This window comes from Microcaecilia unicolor, chromosome 12 (assembly GCF_901765095.1).
Source record: "Microcaecilia unicolor chromosome 12, aMicUni1.1, whole genome shotgun sequence".
Classification (NCBI taxonomy): Eukaryota; Metazoa; Chordata; class Amphibia; order Gymnophiona; family Siphonopidae; genus Microcaecilia; species Microcaecilia unicolor.
The window spans coordinates 27,660,197-27,687,073 of record NC_044042.1 but is presented as its reverse complement, the minus strand read 5'-3'; the positions used below and the strand labels follow the sequence as shown (position 1 = coordinate 27,687,073).

The window sequence follows — 26,877 nt, the reverse complement described above, 5'->3', positions numbered from 1 at the left end:
AGACAACAGAGGGTTAAGTGACTTGCCCAGGGTGATATGGAGCTGCAGTGGGACTTGAACCCAAGATCAAAACCCCCTGCACTAACCATTAGGCCACTCCTCCTTTCCCTCGTTATATGAAAGGTGCTTTATAAATATTCATTTTTCTGGCCTCCACAGTCAGCATTTCTACAGCCACTAACTGCCATGCGCAGAACTGAGTCCACATAGTCAATGTTGAGCCATGTCTGGGCTCCAGCGTTGAATATTAGGTTACAGCAACCAGCCGAAAGTTAACCAGGCACTGGCTAATATTTAGACCGGTGTGCATAAATCTGGCATAGCCTTTTTGCTGTCCCAATTTCACCCAGGTAGCTGGTTAGTGGACGGGGTATCACTGCTAACCGGTTAAGTATGACGCTGTCCAAGCAAGGTCCAGATAGTGGAGGGACTGCTAGTTCTGTCATTCAGCAGCTGTGTCCAGCTGAGTTCCACTGAATGTCAGCAGATAGGCAGGCAGAAGCAATTAAATCGCTTTGAATACCAACCCCTGCATTTCTGTACAATGCTATCCAGCTTATAATCGAAAGAGAAAAACGCCTATTATGCGACCCAAATCGGGAGATAGACGTTTATCTCACAAAAACGAATAAATCGGTATAATGGAAAGCCGATTTTGGACGTTTTCAACTGCACTCCGTCGCGGATGCGGACAAAGTTGATGGGGGCGTGTCAGAGGTGTGGCGAAGGCGGACCTGGGGCGTGGTTGTTGGCTGAAGAGAGATGGGCGCCTTTCGCCAATAATGGAACAAAAGTATGCGTTTGTAGCTAGAATTTAGGGCACTTTTCCTGGACCCTGTTTTTTCACGAATAAGGCCCCAAAAAGTGCCCTAAATGACCAGATGACCACCGGAAGGAATCGGGGATGACCTCCCCTGACTCCCCCAGTGGTCACTAACCCCCTCCCACCACAAAAAATGATATTTCACAACTTTTTATTTTCACCCTCAAATGTCATACCCACCTCCCTGGCAGCAGTTATTAGGGGGTGCAGTGGACGTCAGGCAGGTGGACCCAGGCCCATCCCCCCCTACCTGTTACAATTGTGCTGCTTAATGCTTAGTCGTCCAACCCCCCCAAACCCACTGTACCCACATGTAGGTGCCCCCCTTCACCCCTTAGGGCTATAGTAATGGTGTAGACTTGTGGGCAGTGGGTTTTGAGGGGGATTTGGGGGGCTCAACACACAAAGGAAGGGTGCTATGTACCTGGGAGCTCTTTTACCTTTTTTTTGTGTTTTTGTAAAAGTGCCCCCTAGGGTGCCCGGTTGGTGTCCTGGCATGTGAGGGGGACCAGTGCACTACGACTCCTGGCCCCTCCCACGAACAAATGCCTTGCATTTATTTGTTTTTGAGCCGGGCGCCTTCATTTTCCATTATCGCTGAAAAACAAAAACGCCCAGCTCACACATTGTCGAATAAAACATGGACGTCTATTTTTTTTGCGAAAATACGGTTCGGTCCGCCCCTTCATGGACCCGTGCTCGGAGATAAACGCCCATGGAGATAGACGTTTTCGTTCGATTATGCCCCTCCATGTACACTAGCCTCGCTTTACAAATAATGATCATTTGCTTTGTGACAGTGTGATCTTGTTATTTATTCCAGTTTGTTAATTGCCCATCCTCCACTTCCATCAATGCACAACACATATGCTAACTATATAGAACAGATATCAATCAGACAGATAAAAATCCATGTGCATACAGTACTGTCATGGGAGTCACTGTAGAACAGGGGTACAGCTGCTATTGAGTAAGCCCAGCAAAATACCCAGGGCCACCCAATGATGGGGAACCACCTGAAGCTGCTCCCGCTCGCAGGTTTGGCATCCCTATCTCCTTCGCCCTCTCTTCCTATTCCTCCTCCTCCCCCCTTCCCTATGGCTGGCCTAGCAGCACTCCATCCCCTCCTCGTGACCAGCCCAGCATCGATCCATCCCCCCATCTTTCTGGCTTCTCCTCAGTGCTGCAGTGGGTGGCTGGCAGCGGTAGAGGCAGCCCTGAAAGATACGGTCTATGGCCAGTGAGGCCTTTCATCTGCCATGTCATTTTGATGCAACTTCCTGTGGGTGGGACGTAGTAGAGGAAAGGCCCTGCCGGCTGTAGACAGACGGTTTTCAGGCCTGCCTCTGCTGCTGCTGCCGGCCACCCACCGCAGCACCAGGGAGATGGGGGGGGGGGGGAATGGAGAGTAGGAGAGATGCTGGGGGAGCAGAGGGAGGAAGAGAGAGAGAGAGAGCTTAGGGGAATGGAAAGAGGGGGAGTAATGCTGGACCTTTTGGGGGGGGGGTTCAGATGGAAGAATAAGAGAGAGACCTGGACCAAAGGGGACAGAGAAGAGAGGGGGCAGATGCTGGACTGAGGGTAGGGGTAGAGAACAGATGGTTTCTCTCTCTCTCTCTTCCAAAAACTGGACTAAAGGGGCAAAGAAGAGAGGGAGCAAATGCTGGAGGGGGTGTGGAGAATAGATAGATGAGAGAGAGAGAGAGAGATCTGGACCAAAGCGGAGGGAGAAGGGGCAGATGCTGGACTGGGAGTGGGGAGGGGGTGATAGGAAAGAGAGAGAGAGAGACTGGACCTTGGGAGACAGGGTAGAGATGCTGGACCAACGAGGTACAGAAAGATGCCCCACCATGGAGGGTGGGAGGTGCAGGAAGAAGGGAAGAGAGAGGAGAGAAGCAGGGACACAGAAGAGATGCTGGACATGGAGGGAGCATAGGGACACGGACTCAGAGGGACAATACTGGAGAGATGCTGAACATGGGGAAAGGATAGGGACAAGGACATAGAGGGAGATGCTGGAAAGGCTGCATAGGGACACACAGGAAAGAGAGAGACTGGTGAGTATTAAGAAAAAAAACAGAAAAAAGCAGAAGAGAGACAGTAGGACCAAAATGTTGCTCAGAAAACAAAGGTAGGAAAAAAGCTTTTTATTCTTAACTTATTAACTGTAATATACCAGCTTTGGGAAATGTGCATCCTCCCTCCTCCACCCCCCATCCCTACCACTTATGGAGCAATGATGTTATAGGGGACCCACCTCAATTTTTCTGCCCAGGGCCCATTTAGTCCTAGCTATGCCACTGCTGTGGAGCATAAGTTCAGTGGACCGAGAAGCAGGGGGAACTGGGTTCAATTCTCACTGCAGGATCCCGGGCAAATCATTTAACCCTCCATTGCCCCAGGTACAAAAAAAACTTAGATTGTGAACCCACTAGAAAGTACCTGCTTATAATATATGTAAACCAATTTGGTTTTACCACAGAAAGGAAGTATAACAAATCCATGACTCTTTACCCTTTACAGAGTTATATGTTTAGTTAGATTTTTGAACATAAGATATTTGCAAAAGTTGACTTTGAGGATTGGGTTGCTAGGTTCTGTGGAGGGCAATTTTCAAAGGCATTTCTGTGCATAAAGACATATTTTTGAAAATTGCCCACCACATACACAGGTGCAATTATGCACATATAGCCAATACTCACCTAACTACCCAGGTATTGGGGAGGCGCTCCCGGAGAACAGGTTAGGATGGAGAGTGCAGCTACACATATACTTGTGGATTTACAAAAGTATGGGCATAGGTTTTCATGGAAAAATATCAGCATGAAACGCAGATGCAAATTTCAGCGCATACTATCCCAAGTCAATGTTCAAAGGGAAACATTACAGAAATAGCAAATGAGATGACACCATTTCTATTAGCCGGTGGTGGGAGGCGGGGCTGGTGGTTGGGAGGCGAGGATATTGCTGGGCAGACTTCTACGGTCTGTGCCCTGAAAATGACAGATACAAATCAAGGTAAGGTATACACAAAAAGTAGCACATATGAGTTATATTGTTGGGCAGACTGGATGGACCGTGCAGGTTTTTTTTCTGCCGTCATCTACTATGTTACTATCCACCTTATAATTGAAAAAGAAAAACGCCTATATTTCGACCCAAATCGGGAGATAGACGTTTATCTCACAAAAACGAATAAATCGGTATAATGGAAAGCCGATTTTGGACGTTTTCAACTGCACTCCATCGCGGAAGCGTACAAAGTTGACGGGGGCGTGTCAGAGGCGTGGTGAAGGTGGAACTGGGGCGTGGTTATCGGCCGAGGAGAGATGGGCGCTTTTCGCCGATAATGGAAAAAAAAGTATGCGTTTGTAGCTAGAATTTAGGGCACTTTTTCTGGACCCTGTTTTTTCACGAATAAGGCCCCAAAAAGTGCCCTAAATGACCAGATTACCCCCAGAGGGAATCTGGGATGACCTCCCCTGACTCCCCCAGTGGTCACTAACCCCCTCCCACCACAAAAAATGATGTTTCACAACTTTTTATTTTCACCCTCAAATGTCATACCTACCTCCCTGGCAGCAGTATGCAGGTACCTGGAGCAGTTGTTAGGGGGTGCAGTGGACTTAAGGCAGGTGGACCCAGGCCCATCCCCCCCCTACCTGTTACAATTGTGCTGCTTAATGCTTAGTTGTCCAACCCCCCCAAACCCACTGTACCCACATGTAGGTGCCCCCCTTCACCACTTAGGGCTATAGTAATGGTGTAGACTTGTGGGCAGTGGGTTTTGAGGGGGATTTTGGGGGGCTCAACACACAAGGGAAGGGTGCTATGCACCTGGGAGCTCTTTTACCTTTTTTTTTGTTTTTGTAAAAGTGCCCCCTAGGGTGCCCGGTTGGTGTCCTGGCATGTGAGGGGGACCAGTGCACTACGAATCCTGGCCCCTCCCACGAACAAATGCCTTGGATTTATTCGTTTTTGAGCTGGGCGCTTTCATTTTCCATTATCGCTGAAAAACAAAAACGCCCAGCTCACAAATTGTCGAATAAAACATGGACGTCTATTTTTTTCGAAAATACGGTTCGGTCCGCCCCTTCACGGACCCGTTCTCGGAGATAAACGCCCATGGAGATAGACGTTTTCGTTCAATTATGCCCCTCCACGTTACCTGTGCTACTAAGCAATTATTGACAGGGATATCTCCACTGATCTTGCAGAGAGGGAATGATAGTAACAAAGAAACTCCATCACTATCACAGGAAGACCCTGTAGAGCCCTCTATTATAACAGCATGGTGATAAGGGATACTTCATAGCACCATACTAAGGGCTACGCAAGCATTGCAGCTACACAAAATGCAAAAAATTGCTCCCAACCTACTGTCTCTTCTCCACGGCCATAGCAAGCTATGTGCAGCCAGAGCAGCCATACAGGATGCAAGAAACGCCAGGACACCAAAACTGAACCTTGTCCATTGGCTTCCACTGCTGACATAAGAACATAAGAGCAGCCATACTGGGTCAGATCAATGGTCCATCTAGCCCAGTATCCTGTTTTCCAAACAGTGGCCAAGCCAGGTCACAAGTACCTGGCAGAAACTCAAATCGTGGCAACATTCCATGTAGAACCCCAAAGATTCTGGAATCCTAAAGAGTGACAAGATTCCATGCAGAATCTCAGAGTAGCAACATTCCACATTACAAATCCCAGGGCAAGCAGTTGCTTCCCATGTCTGTCTTAATAGCAGACTATGGACTTTTCCTCCAGGAATTTGCCCAAACCTTTTTTAAACCCAGATACGCTGACCACTGTTACCACATCCTCCGGCAAAGAGTTCCAGCGTTAACTATTCGTTGAGTGAAACAATTTCTTCCTGTTTGTTTTAAAAGTATTTCCATGTAACTTCCTCGATTGTCCCCTAGTCTTTGTACTTTTGGAACGTGTAAAAAATTGATTTACTTCTACTCGTTCTACACCAATCATATCTCCCTTCATCCCTCTCTTTTCCAAGCTGAAGAGCCCTACCCTCTTTAGCCTTTCCTCATAGGAGAGGAGATCCATCCCCTTTATCATTTTGGTCACTCTACAAGTGGGCAGGGTGGGGGAGTGGTGCATAGGGCACATTTGTGGCTTGCAAAGCTCCTGTTGATCTCATTGAGGTGACACAGCAGGGGGGCACCAAGGAGTGAGTCATACAGGTCAGTAAGGAACCAGCCCCTCATTACTGTCACAGGGAGTCATTGCTATTGTGATCTCTTTCATTGTAAGGCATGAGAGGAAGGGATGGAAGTGCTGTATAGCCAAGAACCAATCTCTGGGGAGAGAAAGAGAGCTTTTGGCTCCCTGGGGAATATGAGCCAGGGGTTAGCTCGACCCAACTTGCTTCGCTCGGCTACTCAGCAGTGAGACAGTTACACTGAGTAATATCAAACAGAAGGCCGCCTACCGAGTAAGGAACAGAGCCAAAGAACATGGGAGCCGAGGGTCAGGAGTCAAACTCAGTTTGTGTAGGGACAGAAGAAAGCATTTCACAAATAAATTACCTGATCATTTGTTTGAACAAAGGAAAACTTCAGGGCTGCAGTTTTGGGACACACACACTTGTATGTAAATCTGAGGATCACATGTACTGGTCGCAATACACGTCAGGAGATCTGGTGTTCGTAACGAATGATTTAGTAACCCTACCAGCTGGCACTGGTGGCAGACACAAGACTGACACAACTGGGTAACATGGCTGCCACAGTATGTAAAGCAAAAATCAGCAGACGAGAACCAGGGCTGAGATACTAAACTGGCACAAGGGATTTTGGGCCTGCAAGTTATGCATTTGTCTGCAGGTGTTGAATCCATAACTTAGTTTGTTTTTTCAGTATATTCAGTGATTATATCAGTGTTCTTTATTGCAAGGCCCAGGGTGAGTGGTGGCCTTTATTGACCCTGTGACCCTCTGATTCTTCACCCATGGATCTGATATACCACCTTTTTGTGGTACAACTAAAGAGGTTAAAAACCAGAAGGTAACCGAACAAAGTCCCACAGGTCAAGCAGTAATACATAAGTGCATAAGTATTGCCATACTGGGAAAGACCAAAGGTCCATCAAGCCCAGCATCCTGTTTCCAACAGTGGCCAATCCAGGTCACAAATACCCGGCAAGATCCCAAGAAAGTACAAAACATTCTATACTGCTTATCTCAGAAATAGTGGATTTTCCCCAAGTCCATTTAAGTCTATGGAGTTTTCCTTTAGGAAGCCATCCAAACCTTTTTTAAACTCCGCTAAGCTAACCGCCTTTACCACATTCTCTGGCAACGAATTCCAGAGTTTAATTACACGTTGAGTGAAGAAACATTTTCTCCGATTCGTTTTAAATTTACTACATTGTAGCTTAATCGCATGCCCCCTGGTCCTAGTATTTTTGGAAAGTGTAAACAGACGCTTCACATCTACAAGGAAGTGGGAACGGAGGAAGGCTAGACAAACCTCAGGAACAATGCGGTTAAAAGTTTATTGCTAAAAGTATGTGTAAAAACGCTACAAAAGTAACATAAGAACAATGCTCAAAATACAGTGTGTATAGAACAATACACAATGAAATAAATATACTAAAAATTCAACAATGTACAGTAAAAGTAATGTCAATGCTCAAGACTCGACACGGCATCATGTTACGGCATGTAACATGCCTGCCTCAGGAGTCTGACATTGAGTATGTCAAAAAATACTGCTAGGCAGAAAAAGCAGGGAAGTCCGTGCATGTGTGAACAAATGCACAATATAAAGAACGGAGGTGTCAAAAAATAAAGGCAAATATTCCGAAAGTGCAAGGTAACAGCGTGAATGTTCAATCGCTTTGCTCTCCTTACTCGTCATAGTCCAAAATGACTGGTCTTATGAATTTTGTACTTACAATCAAATCTTCAATAACTTAATATTTATTTATTTATTACATTTGCACCCCGCGCTTTCCCGCTCATCACAGGCTCAATGCGGCTTACATAGTAACAAGAGAATACAATCTGTAGTATCAGAATCAACAAAGGAGGTAAATGATAGGACAAATGAACATGGAGTAGATGGGATAGAAGAGGTGTGAGAGAAAGGATAGGGATAGGTAAGGAGATGGGGCGATAAAGGAGAAGTTGGGACGAGCATGGAGGGTAAGAAGGTTGGTAGGAAATGTTTTCTGAGTCACTGTTATTAATGGTTAGTTGAACCGGTAAATAGATGTATTGCTTATGGTATGTCAAGTCATTCGGGTAAACCTGTAATACAGTTAAAAAGCTTATCTTGATATTAAGGGACCCGCAACCAACGTGGGCCATGTTTCGCCAAAGGGCTACTTCAGGGTATGGTCCTCATAGGCTAACTTGAGAACAACTTGAACTACAAGTCCATGCATGCCCCGGGGTAACACCAGGCCTAGCTCAGCCTTTTGGCTATCCTACAGATCAAACTTTTCAGCTAATATGTTTTAACTGCTCCTGCTTTGCAGCGAATAAAAACCTCATTATAGATTCCAGTGTTTGGGGTTGCAAGCTCCTGAGAATATTCACAGAGAAGTTACAACCAAGCTGATCTTCATGTTAAGCCATTTTTTGTCCCTGTAAATGTGTGCAAGGAAAGGTGGTAATGCCAGAAAAGTGAGTCAGTACATGCAGTGTGACAAGGCAGAGAAATTGTTTCATGCACACAGGAGATGTGAATTCACTGCTTTCTTCTTCGAGATGGAAATCTAGGTGAAGTGGGAAGGTGAATTAAGCAGCTAGAACTGAAACATTCAGAGGCTGACGTAGGAAGGCTCATGGTAGAGCCGCACAAAGATGACTGAACTTGTGGCTCCTACCGCAAACCTAATACTGCGAAATACAGTAAGTTAATTACAGGCAAATTTTACGCAAGGAAATCCTGCAGTAAATGGACGGGGGGGGGGGGGGGGGGGGGGGAGTATACAGGATTCATGTCATGTGCAGAAATGTCAGAGATCAACCAAAGATAGGGTTACCATATGGCTCCAGAAAAAGGAGGACGGATTGCAATGGAAGTAAAACCCGGCTGGCTCAATTACTTCCATTGAAAGCAATGGAAGTAAAACCCGGAGAGAGTCCAAATCTTGCTTGTTCATGTCATGTGCACAACGTTTGGCAGCAACTGCAGCTTCTTTTGCGCATGTCTGAACCAAAACTGAAAGTGCCAGAACACATCGGCACCTGATCTTCTGTGCCTTTCAAAAATTGTTCGCATTTGAAATTTTTGAAAGGCTCATATTTAGGCTCAGAAGAGCAGGCATCGATGTGTGCCTTCACTTTCAGTTTGTCTTGGATATGTGCATGTTCGTTGCTTACCATCCATGTTTAAAAACTTGCATGGGCTTCCTTCCACTTGCTAAACAAGACAAAATCAGCACGATCAAAAAAAATCCTCTCCTCAAAACTTTCCGAGCAGCCCTTGACCTGGTGGAAAAAATTCTCCCATTGTGCGCACATCAAAAGTGGGCAGCGTACTCTCAGCACTGAATGGAATACATTAATTATTTTGTTAGCATACATTTTAACACAGCTTGAGCTAACACCCAGGCACAATTCCACTTTGCATCGCTGAGCATGTACAACCTGTGTTTAACTCACAGTAATCCTGCAGTTGCTTTCTGCATCAGCCCTCAGGGTGCAAGGGCAGTTGGGGGGGGGGGGAGGGTAAAAATTGTCAAGAGGACCCCGAGTTTTCCTGCTAACTTTGATGTAAACAATCAGCACTGCCCCAAAGCAAAATCCTGGTGATTGGAAATATAGCACAAAAACACTGGTTAAGAAAAATCCAGCAAAGGCTTTGGTTAGATACCTCCCCAAAGCTTAGAAACATTTAGTGAGGGTTACACAATGCCATGGGCCCCTCATGTGTGAGGACATGAGAAATGACCTTGGGGTCATCTTCGACTCCTCTCTCTCCTTCTCTGCTCACATTCAGCAGATTGCCAAAACCTGTCGTTTCTTTCTCTATAACATCAGCAAAATCCGTCCCTTCCTCTCTGAGCACTCTACCAGAACTCTTATCTACACTCTTATCACCTCTCGCCTAGATTATTGCAACCTGCTTCTCACCGGCCTCCCACTTAGCCATCTCGCTCCTCTTCAATCAGTCCAAAACTCTGCTGCGCGACTCATTTTCCGCCAGAGTCGGTATTCTCACATTAGCCCTCTCCTCAAGTCACTTCACTGGCTCCCTATCCATTTCCGCATTCAATTCAAACTTGTCTTACTGACCTATAAGTGCATTCACTCTACCGCACCCCAGTGCCTCTCCACTCTTGTCTCTCCTTACACCCCCCCCTTTGGTACTCCGTTCTGTGGATAAATCTCTCTTGTCTGTCCCCTTCTCCTCTGATGTGAAGCGTCTGTTCATGCTTTCCAAAAATACTAGGACTAGGGGGCATGTGATGAAGCTACAATGTAGTAAATTTAAAACGAATCAGAGAAAATTTTTCTTCACTCAACATGTAATTAAACTCTGGAATTCATTGCCAGAGAATGTGGTAAAGGCGGTTAGCTTAGCGGAGTTTTAAAAAGGTTTGGACGGCTTCCTAAAGGAAAAGTCCATAGACCATTATTAAATGGACTTGGGGAAAATCCACTATTTCTGGGATAAGAAGTATAAAATGTTTTGTACTTTTTTGGGATCTTGCCAGGTATTTGTGACCTGGATTGGCCACTGTTGGAAATAGGATGCTGGGCTCGATGGACCTTTGGTCTTTCCCAGTATGGCAATACTTATGTACTTATGTACTGCTAATTCCAGACTCCATTCCTTTATCTCGCTGCACCTGGAATAGACTTCTCGAGCCTGTACGTCTAGCCCCGTCTTTGGCCGTTTTCAAATCCAGGCTAAAAGCCCACCACTTTAACGCTGCTTTTGACTCCTAACCACTACTCACTTGCCCTGTACCCTTTTATCCCCACCTCTTTAATTCCCTTACCTCTTAGTTGTTCTGTCTGTCCTATTTAGATTGTGAGCTCTTTGAGCAGGGACTGTCTTTTCATGTATGGTGTACAGCGCTGCGTATGCCTTGTAGCGCTATAGAAGTGATAAGTAGTAGTAGTAGTAAATGAGAGTCAAAAGCTACAAGGAAGAAAGGAGAGGACGCAGAGGACAAACTCTTGTATGGTACTGTGTGAGGAAGTAAAATGACCAAATTTAAGCATGAATGCAATCAATGGAATAAACTTGGAGATGGCCTATTGAATCCTAGTAATAGGACTATCGTGAAACAGTATCAGAAATGTAAACATTTAACAGCACCGTAAAACAATCATATAAGAGAAATATGATAAATGTCAGCAGAATACAAATAGTACCATTAAAGGCAGCATGGAAGAATATTCATATACACAGTAACATAGTAGATGACGGCAGAAAAAGACCTGCACGGTCCATCCAGTCTGCCCAACAAGATAAACTCATATGTGCTGCTTTTTGTGTATACCTTACCTTGATTTGTATCTGTCATTTTCAGGGCACAGACCGTATAAGTCTGCCCAGCACTAGCCCCGCCTCCCAACCACCAACCCTTCCTCCCCCCACCGGCTCCACTACCCAATTTCGGCTAAGCTTCTGACTTATAACATAGATATGATGTTAATACTGTTTGTACAATGAACATCTTAGCACTTAGGTGAGGGGCAAGTGCAGTTGAGATATATAGACCAGACAAACTGAAAGCAAACTATATGAACAGCTGACCTAGTCTAAATTACAGGGTGTCACAGACATAGCTATATTGGAGAGTCGGGGGGGGGGGGGGGCGGGGAGAGTCATGGTAAATGTGCCTCAGTATCATTTAGCAGGCCAAACAACCAAAGCAGTTCACAATATCAGAATCAAATGAGAAAGAAAGGAACTCCATCACACACACACAGGGCAGAAACAAAGGTTCTCTGCGGTCTACAACATACCACGCTACCCCAGAGGGCTCTGGGGAAAGGCCAAAGAGAAAAGAAATGTTTTCAAAGCAGAGCGGAATTTGACATAGGACAGCTCTGTTCAGAGGTTGAGAGAAAACGAATTTCAGAGTACGGGGGCCTGAAAGAAGAAAGCAGAACACTGGGTAGAAGCAAGATGGGAATAATGCAAGGAAGGACGCCAAACGGTGTGCAGTGGCAGAATGAAGGGCACATGAAGGATGTAGGGAACAAGGAGAGAAAATCGATAGGAGGGGGACCGCAGATGGATACCTTATGAGCCAAAGTGAGGATTTTGTGATAGATACAGAAGGGAACTGGAAGCCAATGATGATGCATGAGAAGTGGAGTGACATGATCACGACGATAGGCATGGGTAAGAAGTCTAATGGCCGTGTTCTGAACAGATTGTAGACGCTTAAAAGAGTAGACTGGCAAACCTGAATGGACCATATTTCAATAGTCAAGGTGGGTGGAGACAAGGGAATAGAGAAGGGAAGCAGAGGCTTAATCATCAGTGTAGCTGTGCAGGGACCTGATAAGGTGGAAAGAAAAGAAACAAGAGCGGACAACAGAGGAAATATGAGTGTCAAATGAAAGATGGGGATCTAATGTAACACCAACATAACGCAGTGACTCAACAAGGGTAATCAGAGAGGGGACAAATTTGGATGGGACCTAGACCCAGTCACCCAGAGTGCTACAGTTTTTTCTGGATTCAAAATGAGCTTATTCGAGGAAAGCCAGAGAAGTCAATGGCATTAGTTCTGGAGATGGGACCGATCAACAGTGAAAGGATTATGTTTAGAAACCAACAGGATGTCATCTGCTTACGTGTAAAACTGGATAGAGAAAGACTGGATTAATGTCACGAGAGGGCTAAGGAAGAGGTTGAAAAGCATCAGGGACAGCACAGAACCCTGGAGGACACCAGAGGAAAGCTTGGAAGTGGAGCCAGGGAGCTGGACTTGGAAAGTACGGTCAGCGATGAAGGAAGAAAACCATTGAAGAACAGTTCCTGAAATATCAAGTGAAGAACGCCTAGTGAGTAGCAGGGAATGGTCAACCAAATCAAATGCTGCTGTGAGGTCAAGTGACACAGGATTTTACCTTGCTCAAAGACCGTGTATGTTGCTTACAAGTGACGTCAGAATTGTTTCAGTTGAGTTGCCTGAGTGGAATCCTGACTGAAATGGAAGAAACAGACTAGAGGAATCTGGCTGGATAAAGCCCACCTTCTCCAGAAGTTTAGAAAGGAAGGGAAGATTCAAAATAGGCCTACATTGGCCAACACAGAAAGGGAAATGGGACTTGATATACTGCCTTTCTGAGGTTTTTGCAACTACATTCTAAGCAGTTTACATATATTCAGGTACTTATTTTGTACCAGGGGCAATGGAGGGTTAAGTGACTTGCCCAGAGTCACAAGGAGCTGCAGTGAGAATCAAATTCAGTTCCCCAGGATCAAAATCCACTTCACTAACCACTAGGCTACTCCTCCAGAAGGGGATTAATTAAATCAGTCTTTCACGGCTGTGGGATTGTTCCAGAGGAAAGGCTGTTATTAATCATAGCTAGTACAAAAGGGAGGAGAGTGTGATGATCTAGTGAGGGCCATGCAGAGGGAATGGGATCATGGGAACATGTGGTGTCGCAGTAAAGAGTTGAAGTACCGTGTCAGGAGGGTCAAAGGCAGCAAATTAAAGAAAGACCAAGAGGAGTGCAGAGAAGACGTGGGAGATTCAGCAAAAAGAGAAGACTGACCAGTATTGGAAGACATGGGAGACTCAGCAGAAACAGAAGACTGACCAGTATCAGAAAAAAGGGGAACCAGAGATTCCTTCTAGGTGAGAGGAGAGAAGATGGGAAGACCACCGGTAAAGCTTGTTGTTGAGACACAGCTGAGTGAAGAGATTCAATTTTTCTAGTGAACAGCAAAATCTGAGGCTGAAATGCTGGGGGGAGGGGGGTTAGAAGAAGGATGGGGATGACAAAAGTCGACGGACCAAAGAAAAAAGCTAGCTGCATATAATGTGCTCTACGGAGAGTTCTACATTGTTGCAAATTTCTCTCATGAATATTCATTGTGGATATTCTGAAAACCTGAGTGGCTGGGGTGCCTCCAGGACTAGGTTTGGGAACCACTGGAATATCAAATTGTTTGGAGGTTAGGGGATATATGGGAGTGGAGGTGTGTGTTTCAAGGTGTTCTCATTGCACTTTCCCCTCTTACATCCCAATGGCTTAATTTTGTGTGTTTTGCACTTGGACGGGTTTTTTCCCCCCCAAAATGGATGAAAAAACAAACCATCCAAATCACAAAACATTGTTCACAACCGTATTTTCAAAAACAAAAGATAGACGTTTTTCTCTTTCAAAATGACATTCTTTCCTATTCGGATTTGAGACATTTTCGTAAAACATCTAAAGTCGGACTTGGACGTCATATCAAAAATGCCCCTCTATGTCTCTCCCCACTAAGTCCCCCACGCAGATGTGCATGTTTTTACTGTTTCATGTTCTGCAGGATAACGAACTTAACTAAATCGTTGAAAATCTATCTCTTCACTAAAGCCTATCACGAAAATCCATAACAGCTACAACACATCAACACATCCTCTTACTTTGATCGTTTTCTTTCTATAATTAATTGAACAGATTGACTGTTAGCCTTGTTATTACCGATACCTTTATATCTCCAAATCTATCTTTGTACCCTGTAATGGTGATGCCATGACAGGTTTTTTGTAAGAGGTGGGAAAATGTGGGATACAAGAGCAATAAATAATAATAATAATTTATGCACTTTTATGACCCTATTCCCTTCCACTGTAACGGAAAGGTGGGTGTGTCCATTAAAAGTAGAGACTCCTTTAAATAACCTTTGCTCACAACCACTAAAGCTCAGAAAGTACTCCTTTACTATGTGTTCATGTTAGCATGTAAATTTATTCTAATTAATCAGAGAACACCAGAACCTCTTACTGTGACCCAATGGTGCTACTTGCTCTGTAGGACGAATGGCGTTAGAACGCCGTAGAGATGGACAGCATCAACAGCAACTGGACGGTGTGAGAACCAATATGGTCAGACATGTCACATAGAGCAAGAAGCTGGCTACTAAATTATTGACCATTCAAAGATTACGACACTACTGGCTTTCAGGGGAAGGTGGAATGATTCTGATCAATTGGAACTGGGTTTAAGGAAATCCACCCAATCCAGAGTTGAATACTGGAGTTCTGTCAGGTCTGGGGGATGGGGAAGTTGGGGGGGGGGGGGGGGTAAAAAAAGGGAAAACAATTAAAAGAAGTTGATCAGGACTTGACAGCCAAGATAGCTGGCTCATGTTTCTGTTTCGCTATGGCTGTTTATATTATTAATGGATGTTCTCTTGTTGGATATTGCATTGGTTCTTGGTTAATCAAAAATATTTTCAAAATAACCTTTGTCCTGTCTTTCCTCTCCCAGTTTTCCTGCCATCTTGTAGTTCTTTGTTTTCTCTATTCTCCCTCCTACTTCTTGCTGTTCATACTTTCCCCCTTCTGTAAGAAGAGCTCATGTTGCCTAAACTGAAATACATTCTTCCTCTTTCTTTCCTTCTAGGGCAGAGAATTACCCAAGCCCTATACCAATGGAAGGAGAGATATTTCCTTCCTTAGACTGGGATGGGAGTTAAGAGACTGGCAGCACTGTCTGTCCTCTGCTGCCTGAGGCCAACGTGCTAGCTATACTAATAATTACAGCTTCGGAGAAAAACAGCCCACATGGAGTCAACAATCTGTCTATGCTCAGCCAGAAGAATCTGTGCCTTGCCATGGCTCATGCTCACTGTGCATTCAAACTCAGTACTTCCTGTCCCCGCACACTCATTATTCCCTGTTTCTTTGCAGCACCTTCTATTTCCCCCACTACTGTGTCTCCACACAACCAGGGCTCCCCCTACATGTGCAAGCAGTGGAGTCTAGCCCTCGGAAGCCTGTCCCCTCTGTACCAACTGCAGAAACTTCTCCTAGTCCCCATCATCTTCTCATCACCATATCTTCACCATGGAATGCTGGCCTTGTCTTCACTGCCTTATCCTGACCACAGGCAACAAACTTTCTGTTCCTGTACAAAAACTTTCTGTTCCTGTACATCCTGTACAATCAACTTTTTCCACTATCTCAGCGTGGATAACAATCTCTTTACACCCCAAACATTCTACTTACCCTACACAACCAATTTTTTCTTTACACCCCAAACATTCTACTTACCCTACACAACCAATTTTTTTCTTTACATCCCAAACATTCTACTTACCCTACAAAACCAATTTTCTCCCATCTCTACACAGAAAGCAATCTCTCTTCATTCCTGTACAATCGACTCTTTCTGTCTCTCTTCTCACTTGTGCACTTTTCCCTATACAATCTAATCTGTCCTCGCACAGAAACCAGTCTCTCCACACCCGTACACTCGGAACTCCTAAACACTATTTCTGCAAAGCCAGGTATCCCTGTTTGGGCATATGCCCAGCTTCAGGAGGTTTGCAGCACCTTATCCTGGCTGATCACACCCCTCTGCACACAGGTCTATGTGCCCTATGGTCAGGGTGCCCTCTTTGCATGACAGACTACTAGATAGGGAGGTGTGCAGCTCTGTGCGTATATGTGTGTGTGAGTGTGTTTAGGTACGAAATGCAGAGGGGTTGGTTGGAGAAATGCACAGCTGCCAAGTTACCCAGGCCAGTCCCGGTTTTAAGCTTACATCCCAATGCAGTGTGGTAGTTGTAGTCCTTGATTCTACCCAATGAAATCAGTGCTGCATGTCTCATAATGTCTCAGGAAGAGGTTGGAAGAAATCTAGGACGCGCCTAAGATCTCCCTCCTGGAACTGGGTAACTTGGAAGCTCTGGAAACTGTGGTGTCTGGAATGTGTTACTTGACTGCAAGAAGCAACATCAATAATTTTACACTCTGCTGTGGCATTTTATTTGTAAAAGTAGATAGAGGTGAAAGAGACCCTGCCTCTTGCATCTTGGTTCCATGTGCAAACACTCATACGTTGGAGCGACATTCTCAGGATCCCGACAGACCAAGTTACAATGTTGCACACAGCATTCTCCTGGAATCTATTATTATAAAACGTACACAGGCTGTCAGAGTATGACAAACACAATCCTGTCTAAAACAACAAGTACTCCAATTCATCAGAGAACATCATGTGACCATGCATCACTTTCCAAGGTACTGTCCAATGGGAAGGCAGTTTTAACCTGAGGTTTTTCAAGTGAGACAACAGAATAGCAATATACCCATTAGAAAGCAATAATGTGACTGGTTTGGGCTAACTGAATTTTATAAGCACTGTAACACAATCCATTGTATGGTCCCAGTGGTTTCCTTCTGCTCCTTTGGGATTCCAGCACAATCAATTGGCTGGGCTCTTGGCACCATGAACCTTTATTCTCAACTGCCTGGCGATTTTGCTGCTTATTTTCTCTCTCAACTTTCTTTAGTGCAGTCATGATAGTGATAGACCTTGATCAGGGTCATGCATCAAGGTACATTCTGGAACCTTGTAATCATGAGCCCTCAATATGGCCACTAGATGTCATGACAGAGGAAGTGGCTTAGTAGGGAGAAAGGAAGTGACCTAGTGGCTAGTGCAGTGGGCTGAAAACAAGGGAAGCTGGGATTCAATTTCTGCTTCTTCCATTGATGCTATCTGGGACCTCAAGCAAATTACTCAGTCTTCCATGGTCTCAAGTAACTACTTAGACCAGGAGTGCGCAACTTCAGTTCTTGAGGGCCGTAACCCAGTCGGGTCTTCAGGATTTCCTCAATGAATATGCATGAAATCTATTTGCATGCATTGCCTCCATTGTGTGCAAAGAGATCGCATGCATATTCATTGTGAAAATCCTGAAAACCTGGCTGTGTTGTGGCCCTTGAAGACCAAGGTTACCCACTCCTAACTTAGACTGTAAACTGTTCAGAGAAGGGACTATTGCAGTGTTTTCCAAATGTATGCAAGTCTCTTTCATGCATATTCATTATGGATATTCTAAAAACCTGATTGGCAACTGACTTGGGAAACACTGGACTATTGAATCTGAATAATTATGCCCACTATACAGCACATGATCATCCCATAGCTATGTAAAACAAGTAAGTATTACTGCAGGTCCCCATCACCCAGAGGCTGTAAGTGGTGCCTCCAAAGCATCCCAGTACCAGCCAGGAAGCAAGCACAGATTCCTCTGCAGAGCAGTGAGCAGCTCCATTCCTACAGGGTAGGGTAATCCAGCGGTTGCCAAATCTGTCCTGGAGGCTCCCCAGTTAGTCAGGTTTTCAGGATATCCACAATGAACATTCAGGAGATTTGCAAACAGTGCCTCCAGATCTATCTCATGCGTATCTTGAAAACCTGACTGGGTTATGAAGCTTGAGGACCGTGGTTGCCCACTCCTGTAATAGCACGTGCTGAGATTCAAGTCTCTGCTTATGGGACTTCCAATAGGACCCTATCATGAGCACAGGCACTGTTGAAAAACCCCCCACACACAGTAGGGTCAATTCCAACCAGTAACCTGCATATAAACCCCACGGTGGCCATGCAGTTTGGCTCACGGTAGCTTTTTGCATCAGCCCCAGGGTTAGCAGGGACAGGTTGAGTCAGCCCTAGATTTTCCCCATTGTATCTACAGACCTGTAGTCCCCCTTCTCTTAGAGAAACTAGAACTACAAGTCCATAGATGCAACAGGGCTTAGCTTGTCCCCGATAACCTACAGCCATCCAGCAACCCTGGTTAATACATTCTTACTAGTCAAATGTTCTTACAAAAGTACTTATAGCAGGAGCGTACTGGACTGCAGAATGCAGAATTGTTCTGTTGACAGAAGACTATATTCTATATAAATGAATGACTTTCCATACAGTACAGTTATACATTGTGTTACTGAGTCAGAAGATGGGTTAGGATGACAGATGACCAGAGATCCAGCCTCCTGGCAGCTCAACAACTCTTTCTATGTGGTTGTCCAAGGGAAGGCATAAAAAAATCTGTGCATCTGTAGCCATTTCTAAAGAGGAGAAAAAAGTTGCTTCCCTATCCCAAACATGATTATCACCCCCACCACTTTTTCCTGCAGCCTTGTGTTCGGAGTATTAATTTTTTTATTGGTGCCCAGCCTGCTCGGTGTCAGTAAGGAAATAAAACAGCAGCAAACAGCTGGTATAGGAGCCTCTGGTTTGTACAGCAGGGAGTAATTAACCTTCCCTGAAGCTGTAATAAAGCAGGTGGGAAGGAAGGCCAGATAATCAGGGTATCCCCAGTCTCAGAGATGCCAAGTCTCGTTGCCCTCAGTTGTCTACTCTTGAAGGCCATTAGTAATTTGTAACCTGTCGTTAAAGTCCTCCGTAGCACCTGAAGATAGGTGGATGGATGATTTTTAAAAAGGGTTCCAGGGGTGATCCGGGAAATTACAGACAAGTAAGCTTGATGTCAGTACCGGGTAAAAGAGTGGAAACTATTATAAAGAATAAAATTACAGAACACATAAATAAACAGAGTCAGCATGGTTTCAACCAAGGGAAGTTCTGTCTCACCAGTTTGCTTCGTTTCTTTGAAGACGTGAATAAACATGTGGATAGAGGTGAGCTGATTGATGCAGATTTTCAGAAAGCTTTTGATAAAGTTCCTCATGAGAGACTCCTGAGAAAATTAAAGAGCCATGGGATAGGAGGCAATGTTCTTTTGTGGATTAGGAATTGGTTATTGGATAGAAAACAGAGGGTAGGGTTAAATGGTCATTTCTCTCAATGCAGGAGGGTGAATAATGGAGTGCCACAGGGATCTGTACTGGGACCGGTGCTACTTAACATATTTATAAATGATCTGAAAATCGGAACAACGAAAGAGGTGATTACATTTGCAGATGACACAAAACTATTCAAGGTTGTTAAAACACATGCGGACTGTGAAAAATTGCAGAAAGACCTTAGGAGATTGGAAGACTGGGCATCCAAATAGCAGATGAACTTTAATGTGAACAAATGCAAAGTGATGCACATTGGGAAGAATAATCTGAATCACCCAAGAAAAAGATCTAGGTGTTTTTGTAGACAATACGCTGAAATCTTCTGCCCAGTGTGTGACAGCAGCCACAAAATCAAATAGGATGCTGGGAATTATTAGGAAAGGGATGGTAAATAAGACCAAGAATACTGTAATGCCTCTGTATCGCTCCATGATGTGACCTCACCTCAGTGGCGTAGCAAGGAGGGCTGCCACCCGGGGTGGTTTGCCGTTGCACCCCCCCCCCCGGGTGCAGCACGATGACATCCCCCCTCAGCGCATCAACACTCCCCGACCCAGTGCCTACCCTCCTCAGCTCCCTCCAACCAGCTGAGCACCCTACCTTTAAAGAAATTTCAGAAGCTGTGGAGAGGCGAGGCGCAGCGCCTCGTGCCTGCAAGTAAAAGAAGCGAGGATCGTCATTGGGCCTTCCCTCACGCTGTCTGTCCCACCCTTGCGGAAATAGGAAGTTGCATCAGCGGAGGGCGGGACAGACAGCGTGAGGGAAGGCCCGATGATGATCCATGCTTCTTTTACTTGCAGGTGCGAGGCGCTGCACCTCGCCTCTCCACGGCTTCCGAAATTTCTTTAAAGGTAGGGTGCTCAGCTGGTTGGAGGGAGCTGAGGAGGGTAGGCACTGGGTCAGGGGGTGTCATGGTGCTGCACCCAGGGGGGGGGAGCTGGCAGGGAGCACCCCCCCCCCCCGAGCTGACACCTGGGGCGGACCGCCCCTCCCACCCCCCCTTGCTACGCCACTGCCTCAGTTCTGGTCGCCGTATCTCAAAAAAGATATAGCGGAATTAGAAACGGTTCAAAAGCGAGCGACCAAAATGATAAAAGGGATGGAACTCCTCTCATATGAGGAAAGGCTAGAGGTTAGGGCTCTTCAGCTTGGAAATGAGATGGCTGAGGGAAGATATGATTGAGGTCTACAAAATCCTGAGTGGTGTAGAATGAGTAGAAGTGAATTGATTTTTTTTACTCTTTCAAATAGTACAAAGACCAGGGGACACTCAATGAAGTTACATGGAAACATTTTAAAAGCAAATAGGAGGAAATATTTTTTTCACTCAACTCTTTCCTGAACTCTTTGTCAGAGGGTATAGTAACAGTGGTTAGCATATCTGGGTTTAAAAAAGGTTTGGGCAAGTTCCTGGAGGAAAAGGCCATAGTTTGTTATTGAGATGGACAAGGGGGAAGCCACTACTTGCCATGGGATTGGTAGCATGGAATGTGGCTGCTATTTGGGTTTCTGTCAGGTACTTGTGATCCACAGTTGGAAACAGGATACTGGGCCAAATGGACCATTGGTCTGACACAGTACGGCTATTTTTACATTCTTTTGTTTTTAATAAAGTGCAGAAGGCTTTGTGCAGCTTCTACACCCAAGGTTTTGGGCTACAGTGGGAGCTCTATGTTCAAACAAGTTTTGCACATGAGCTAAGAGTACACAAAGACTCCAACAGATATCAGTGCACAGCTCATTTAAATCCCATGATAATGAAGGTATTATTTTGGCAAAGATGTGCACAGAAGACCTGAAGGCTGAGCACAGGGGTTTCTAATGCCAGGGCTTCAAGGCCAGGTCTTAGGAGGCATAAAACGTTAACTCGTTCTTCTGCAGCCAGTGTTAGGGAAGATTTCATGCTTGCTTCTTCTCTTTACTGTGAGTATGAAGGACCCACAACTTTTTTTTCTGGCTTTGTTGAAGAGGATGAATAATAAATAATAAAATAATAATAATAATAATGATGATAATAATAACAAAAAAAGCAGCCAGGGATGATTTGCAGAGACAGAGGTGTCCTGGAGCAAACAATAAAATTTTGGACAGCTGATATTAAAATATGATAATTTTAATGCACAGAATATTATTGATGTACTAGTAAACAAAGGCCCGTTTCTGAGCGCAATGAAATGGGCGCTAGCAAGGGTTTCATGGCTGCATGGCTCGTCGCGGTTTTACCTGGTTCGTGGCGTGCAGCGCTGCTGTTTCCATTGTAGCTCTGTGTGGGTGGCAGTTTTCGTGCCCCGCCCTCGACGTCATCGCGTTTTGATGCGAGGGCGGAGCAGAGCTACAGTGTGGAAATCAGGAGTTTGTGGCCTGAGTAGATCATTGAAGGTGAGAATCTGCTCCGCCCTCAACGTCATAACGTTTGACGCGAGGGCGGGGCCCACAGACTGTGATTTTCGTGGCTTCAGAGCTTCGAACATACGAACTGGCTTCAGTGACGTCAGCAGACAATAGAACGTTGAGGGTGAGTTTTATATATATAGATATGCTTGAGACAGCATTTCAGCACATATGTAAAATGTATATGCCAATACTGTTTTTCCAATCCTAACAATATTCCAGCACATGTGAGAGAGCTGTCTATGGCGGGACAGGGCACAGTGACTCTGTAAAAGGGGAGGAAGATGGGGAGAAAAACAAGTGAGAGGTAGGGAGCAAAGGTGGTAAGATCTGGCATTACAGCTGGTGTGAGAGCATTAGGGGAACTCAATCCTGACCTGGGGGTCCATAGGCCAGTCGGGTTTTCAGAATATATCTAATGAATATGCATGAGAGAAATTTGCATGACATAGAGGTATTTAAATGTCTCTACCATGTCTCCCCTCTCCTGTCTTTCTTCCAACATATACATATTGAAAGTCTGTCCCCATACACTTTATGATGTAGAGCTCTGACCATTTTTAGTGGCCACCCTCTGGACCGACTCCATCCTGTTTATATCTTTTTGAAGGTGAGCTCTCCAGAACTGGACACAGTGCTCTAAATGAGGTCTCACCAGAGACATATACAGAGGCACTATCACCTCCTTCTTCCTGCTGGTCATTCCTCTCACTATGCACCTAAGCAGCCTTCTGGGCATCGTCTTTTCTACCTGTTAAGCAACATTGGTTGATGAACAGCATGATCTCTGAGCTGGTCCGAAGCTAGCTTGGATTTTTTTTTTCTCCTGGAAGCTCTAGATTTGCCCAAATGGGAAGATTTGAAGTATCTGGACACCTTTCCAATGAAAGACCAAGTCTGTGAAAGCCAGCCCTGGGAGCAGTGGTGAAGATTGGCTTCATTCATTGATGGTCCTGCTGTGGTTCCTGGTGTCCACTTCCACCTCATAGTTTTTCAAGGGTTTGGATTTAATTTGTTATTTTGTCTCTTTTTTACAGAAGGGAAAAAATGCACAGTATCTATCACAAAATAACATTTCTCCACTCTGGTTTGTTAGGTTTTAAAATGCTGTCTTTATAAACAATGGCAGCTCCCTGGCTCTTCTCAGGTCACATAAAGAAAATCGTGTCAGCTCCGTGAATATTAGAGCCAACTGGCTCACCAAATACCAGAAAATTATTATTATTGCCACTGCTCAGATTCTTGCCACAAAATACCGAGTACAGAATATGGCTGGACTTATTATAGATATTGTTTCTTCAACTACTAGCACTAATGTCCTCATTAAGGAGGGATTCTTAATAGACAGGATCTTGATGGTACAACTGCCACAATGCTTGAACTGGTCTGCTGGGAAGCACAAGAGGTTCCCCCTGCCCCCCCCCCCCCTTCCAATGTTGCTGGTTTCAGCTATCTGTGGAGGTGCTGGACGAAATATAGCCCCCATCTGCACGGACGTTCTTGACCTCCTGATCTGATGGGGGGGGGGGGGGAGGGAGAAAGATCAAGTCGCTAAAGTCATAGAGGGAGTGAAATATTGAAAACTGTCCTCAGGTTGAAACAGCACATGATGGAACATTTTACAGAATGAGACAGTATTATATGAAGTGAGATGATGTTTTAAGGAATGAAAGAGATCACCATGGTGTGAGAAGCATGTCACGATATTAAATAGTATATCACAGTAATAAATAACACATCATGATATAAGGCAGCATGTCATGGTATAAGACAGCTTGGGAAAGAATGAGCCAGCACACCTGGATATGACAGAGTAAGTTCCAAATGAGACAACTCAGCTTGGAATGAGACAACCTAGTAAGTTTTGGACAACAAAACACAGAAAACTCCTCTGCAAATATTTCAAAGCCTCTCTTACCTGCTCGGAGAGCACTAGGACGGTGGGGTTTCAGCCGATGTGGCAATCCAGCTTGGGAGACAGCGGGCACTGAGAGATGGCCTGCCCCGTCTCTTCTCAGCCGGGCATCGGCGGTGGTGGGGGCACAGGAGCCGGAGAGTTGCTGGGAGTGGGAGCTCTCACCCACGGCTGTGGCTCGTAGCGATGCCAGCGCTAGGGGTGGCAGGGGCACCTGCCTGAACTCTCTGTCACAAGGCAGAAAGGCTGCACTGCTCTTTCGTTCTGGCACCTGCTGTGCCCACACGATCACAAAGAGAGGGTTTCACCCAGAAAGATGCTGCAGGTGGACTGGTGACAGCTCTGCCGGCTCTGGGATAAGTGCCACGTACACCCCTGTTTCTCAGGCTCCCAGCAGTGAAAGTGTACTCAGAATTGGCTTTCCTGGGTTATATATGATCCTTCCCTATTTACCTGAACAAACACCAAAGTGTGTGCTTACCTCAGTTGGAGGTGTTTAAGTATCCCAGCCCAAATTTAACTCTTTCAGCACCGATGCAAATCATGACACATAAACCAACTGATATGCACACACACTCACACACTCAGACAAGCCTACACTATAGAGGCAATTCTGAACACTGATGCCATAAATAGATACCACAAAGAAGTCATTCTTTATGCCAATTTTACAATGGTGCTTTTGCACGCCTAAACCATTATAGAATACAGGCATAAGGTGGCATTGGCACATGAAAACTTAGGCATGGCCACTTACTTCAACTCAACGGCAGGTGTAGGTGGGCGCCACGCCACGTCCGCAACCTATATATATTCTATAAGCTTCACTAGGCGAATCGCCCATGACACAGCCATTCTCCATCCACATTAACTCCCCCAGGCAGTGGCACTAGGGGACCTACTGTAAGTGCACATTTTATAGAATAGCAACTAACGCTAATGTGTGTAACTGCCAATTACTGGTGCCAATCATGCGCAGACGCGTTGCTATTCTATACCTATGTGTGCAAGATTGGCACCTAAATTCAGATAGAAACATAGAAACATGACAGCAGATAATGGCCATATGACCCATCCAGTCTGCCCATCCTCTGTAACCCCTAATTCTACCTGTTCCTAAGCGATCCCACAAGCTTATCCCATGCCTTTTTAAATTCTGGAACAGTCCTCGACTCCACCACCTCCACCAGGAGGCCATTCCACACCTCCACCACCCTTTTTGTGGAATAATACTTCCTTAGGTTACTCCTAAGCCTATTCCCTCTTGTCATATGCCCCCTCATTCCAGAGCTCTCCATTTGAAAAAGGCTCTCTTCCTGTACATAAATGCCCTTGAGATATTTAACTGTTTCTATCATGTCTCCTCTCTCCCTCCTCTCTTCCATCGTCTACATGTTGAGGTTCATAAGCCTGGCCCTATAATTTTTGCATTCAAGACCGCTTACTAATTTCGTAGCCGCCCTCTGGACCAACTCCATCCAGTTTATATCTTTCCGTAGGTGCAGTCTCCAGAACTGCACGCAGTACTCCAAATGAGGCCTCACCAGAGACTTATACAATGGCACTATCACCTCCTTTTTCCTGCTGGTCATGTCTCTCTTTATGCACCCAAGCATCTTTCCCGCTTTGGCCGTCGCTTTTTCTACCTGTTTACATAGTAGATGACGGCAGAAAAAGACCTGCACGGTCCATCTAGTCTGCCCAACAAGATAAACTCATATGTGCTACTTCTTGTGAATACCTTACCTTGATTTGTATCTGCCATTTTCATGACACAGACCGTAGAAGTCTTGCCCAGAACTAGCCCCACCACCCAAACACCAGCCCCGCCTCCCAATCTCGGCTAAGCTTCTGAGGATCCATTCCTTCTGCACAGGATTCCTTTATGTTTATCCCACGCATGCTTGAATTCCGCTACCGTTTTCTGTTTTACTGTTTGAAAGCTTTAAAGTCATCAGACACAATCATCCCCAAGTCCCGCTCTTCCTTCGCACACTGAAGCACTTCACCCCCTATACTGTACCGTTCCCTTGGATTTTTGCGACCCAAGTGCATGACCCTGCATTTTTGGGGATTAAACCTTAGTTGCCAAATATCAGTCCATTCCTCTAGCTTCGCTAGGTCCTTCCTCATGTCATTCATACCCTCCAGGGTGTCCACCCTGTTGCAGGCTTTAGTATCATCCGCAAAGAGGCAAACCTTACTAGACAGCCCTTCCGCAGTATCACTCACAAAAGACGTTAAAAAGAGCCGGCCCTAGGACCGATCCCTGCGGTACTCCACTAATGACATCCTTTTCTTCAGAGCAAGCTCCATTTACCACTACCCTCTGTCTCCTACCATTCAACCAATTTTTAATCCAATCAGTTACTCTAGGTCCCAGATGCACCCTATAGAATCACCCTTCACGTATGTGTCTTGAAAACATGTAGTATTTCCTATAACCCAATCAAACCATTCCACCAGCAATCCCAGAATCACATTCAGTCCTGCGCAGCCACCCGGTTTCCCAACCCTCCATCATGATGCCTTTTGGTGCCTGTAACACTAATTAGAAATGGAGGCAGGGGGATTGTAAAATCCCACAATACACCGAAGATGTCAGTGCAGAAACCAAGACTGGCCCAAAAGTTTCCTTCCAGAAATAGGGTTGCTTGGCAGAGCTGAGTCATTCGTGCACACACTGGTGAAAGTATGACTAATTGCCTGTGCCAGATTTTTCATTGGCATTTACTACATCAAGACACTGTCAGCTTGTGAATATTCAGCATTTTTACCCATAGTTCTCAGAAAATTGTACTTTACACTTATCTTGTATCAGCTCCAGAAGTCTTAGAGAAATTCAACAAAATGGAACGGTGAACATGAAAATGAAAATTCTCCTTGTTGACCTCATGAATTGTCTAGGAGCAGAAAAGATCCTAAATATCTCCCTCTTGCAGATCCTCTCAAACAAGTCTTGTACCACCACATGAGGTGCAGTGAGAAA

The 26,877-nt window shown here is 45.2% G+C and overlaps 1 protein-coding gene across 1 annotated transcript in view; it reads right to left on the bottom strand.

Moving 5' to 3' along the window:
- Positions 1-24,276, bottom strand: part of SPDEF (SAM pointed domain containing ETS transcription factor) — a 76,763-nt gene extending 52,487 nt beyond the window's left edge. The window contains exon 1 of the mRNA XM_030220914.1: positions 23,892-24,276. The gene's annotated coding sequence lies outside the window, so the exon portion shown is untranslated. The remainder of the gene's footprint in view (positions 1-23,891) is intronic.
- Between the last annotated feature and the right edge of the window lie 2,601 nt (positions 24,277-26,877).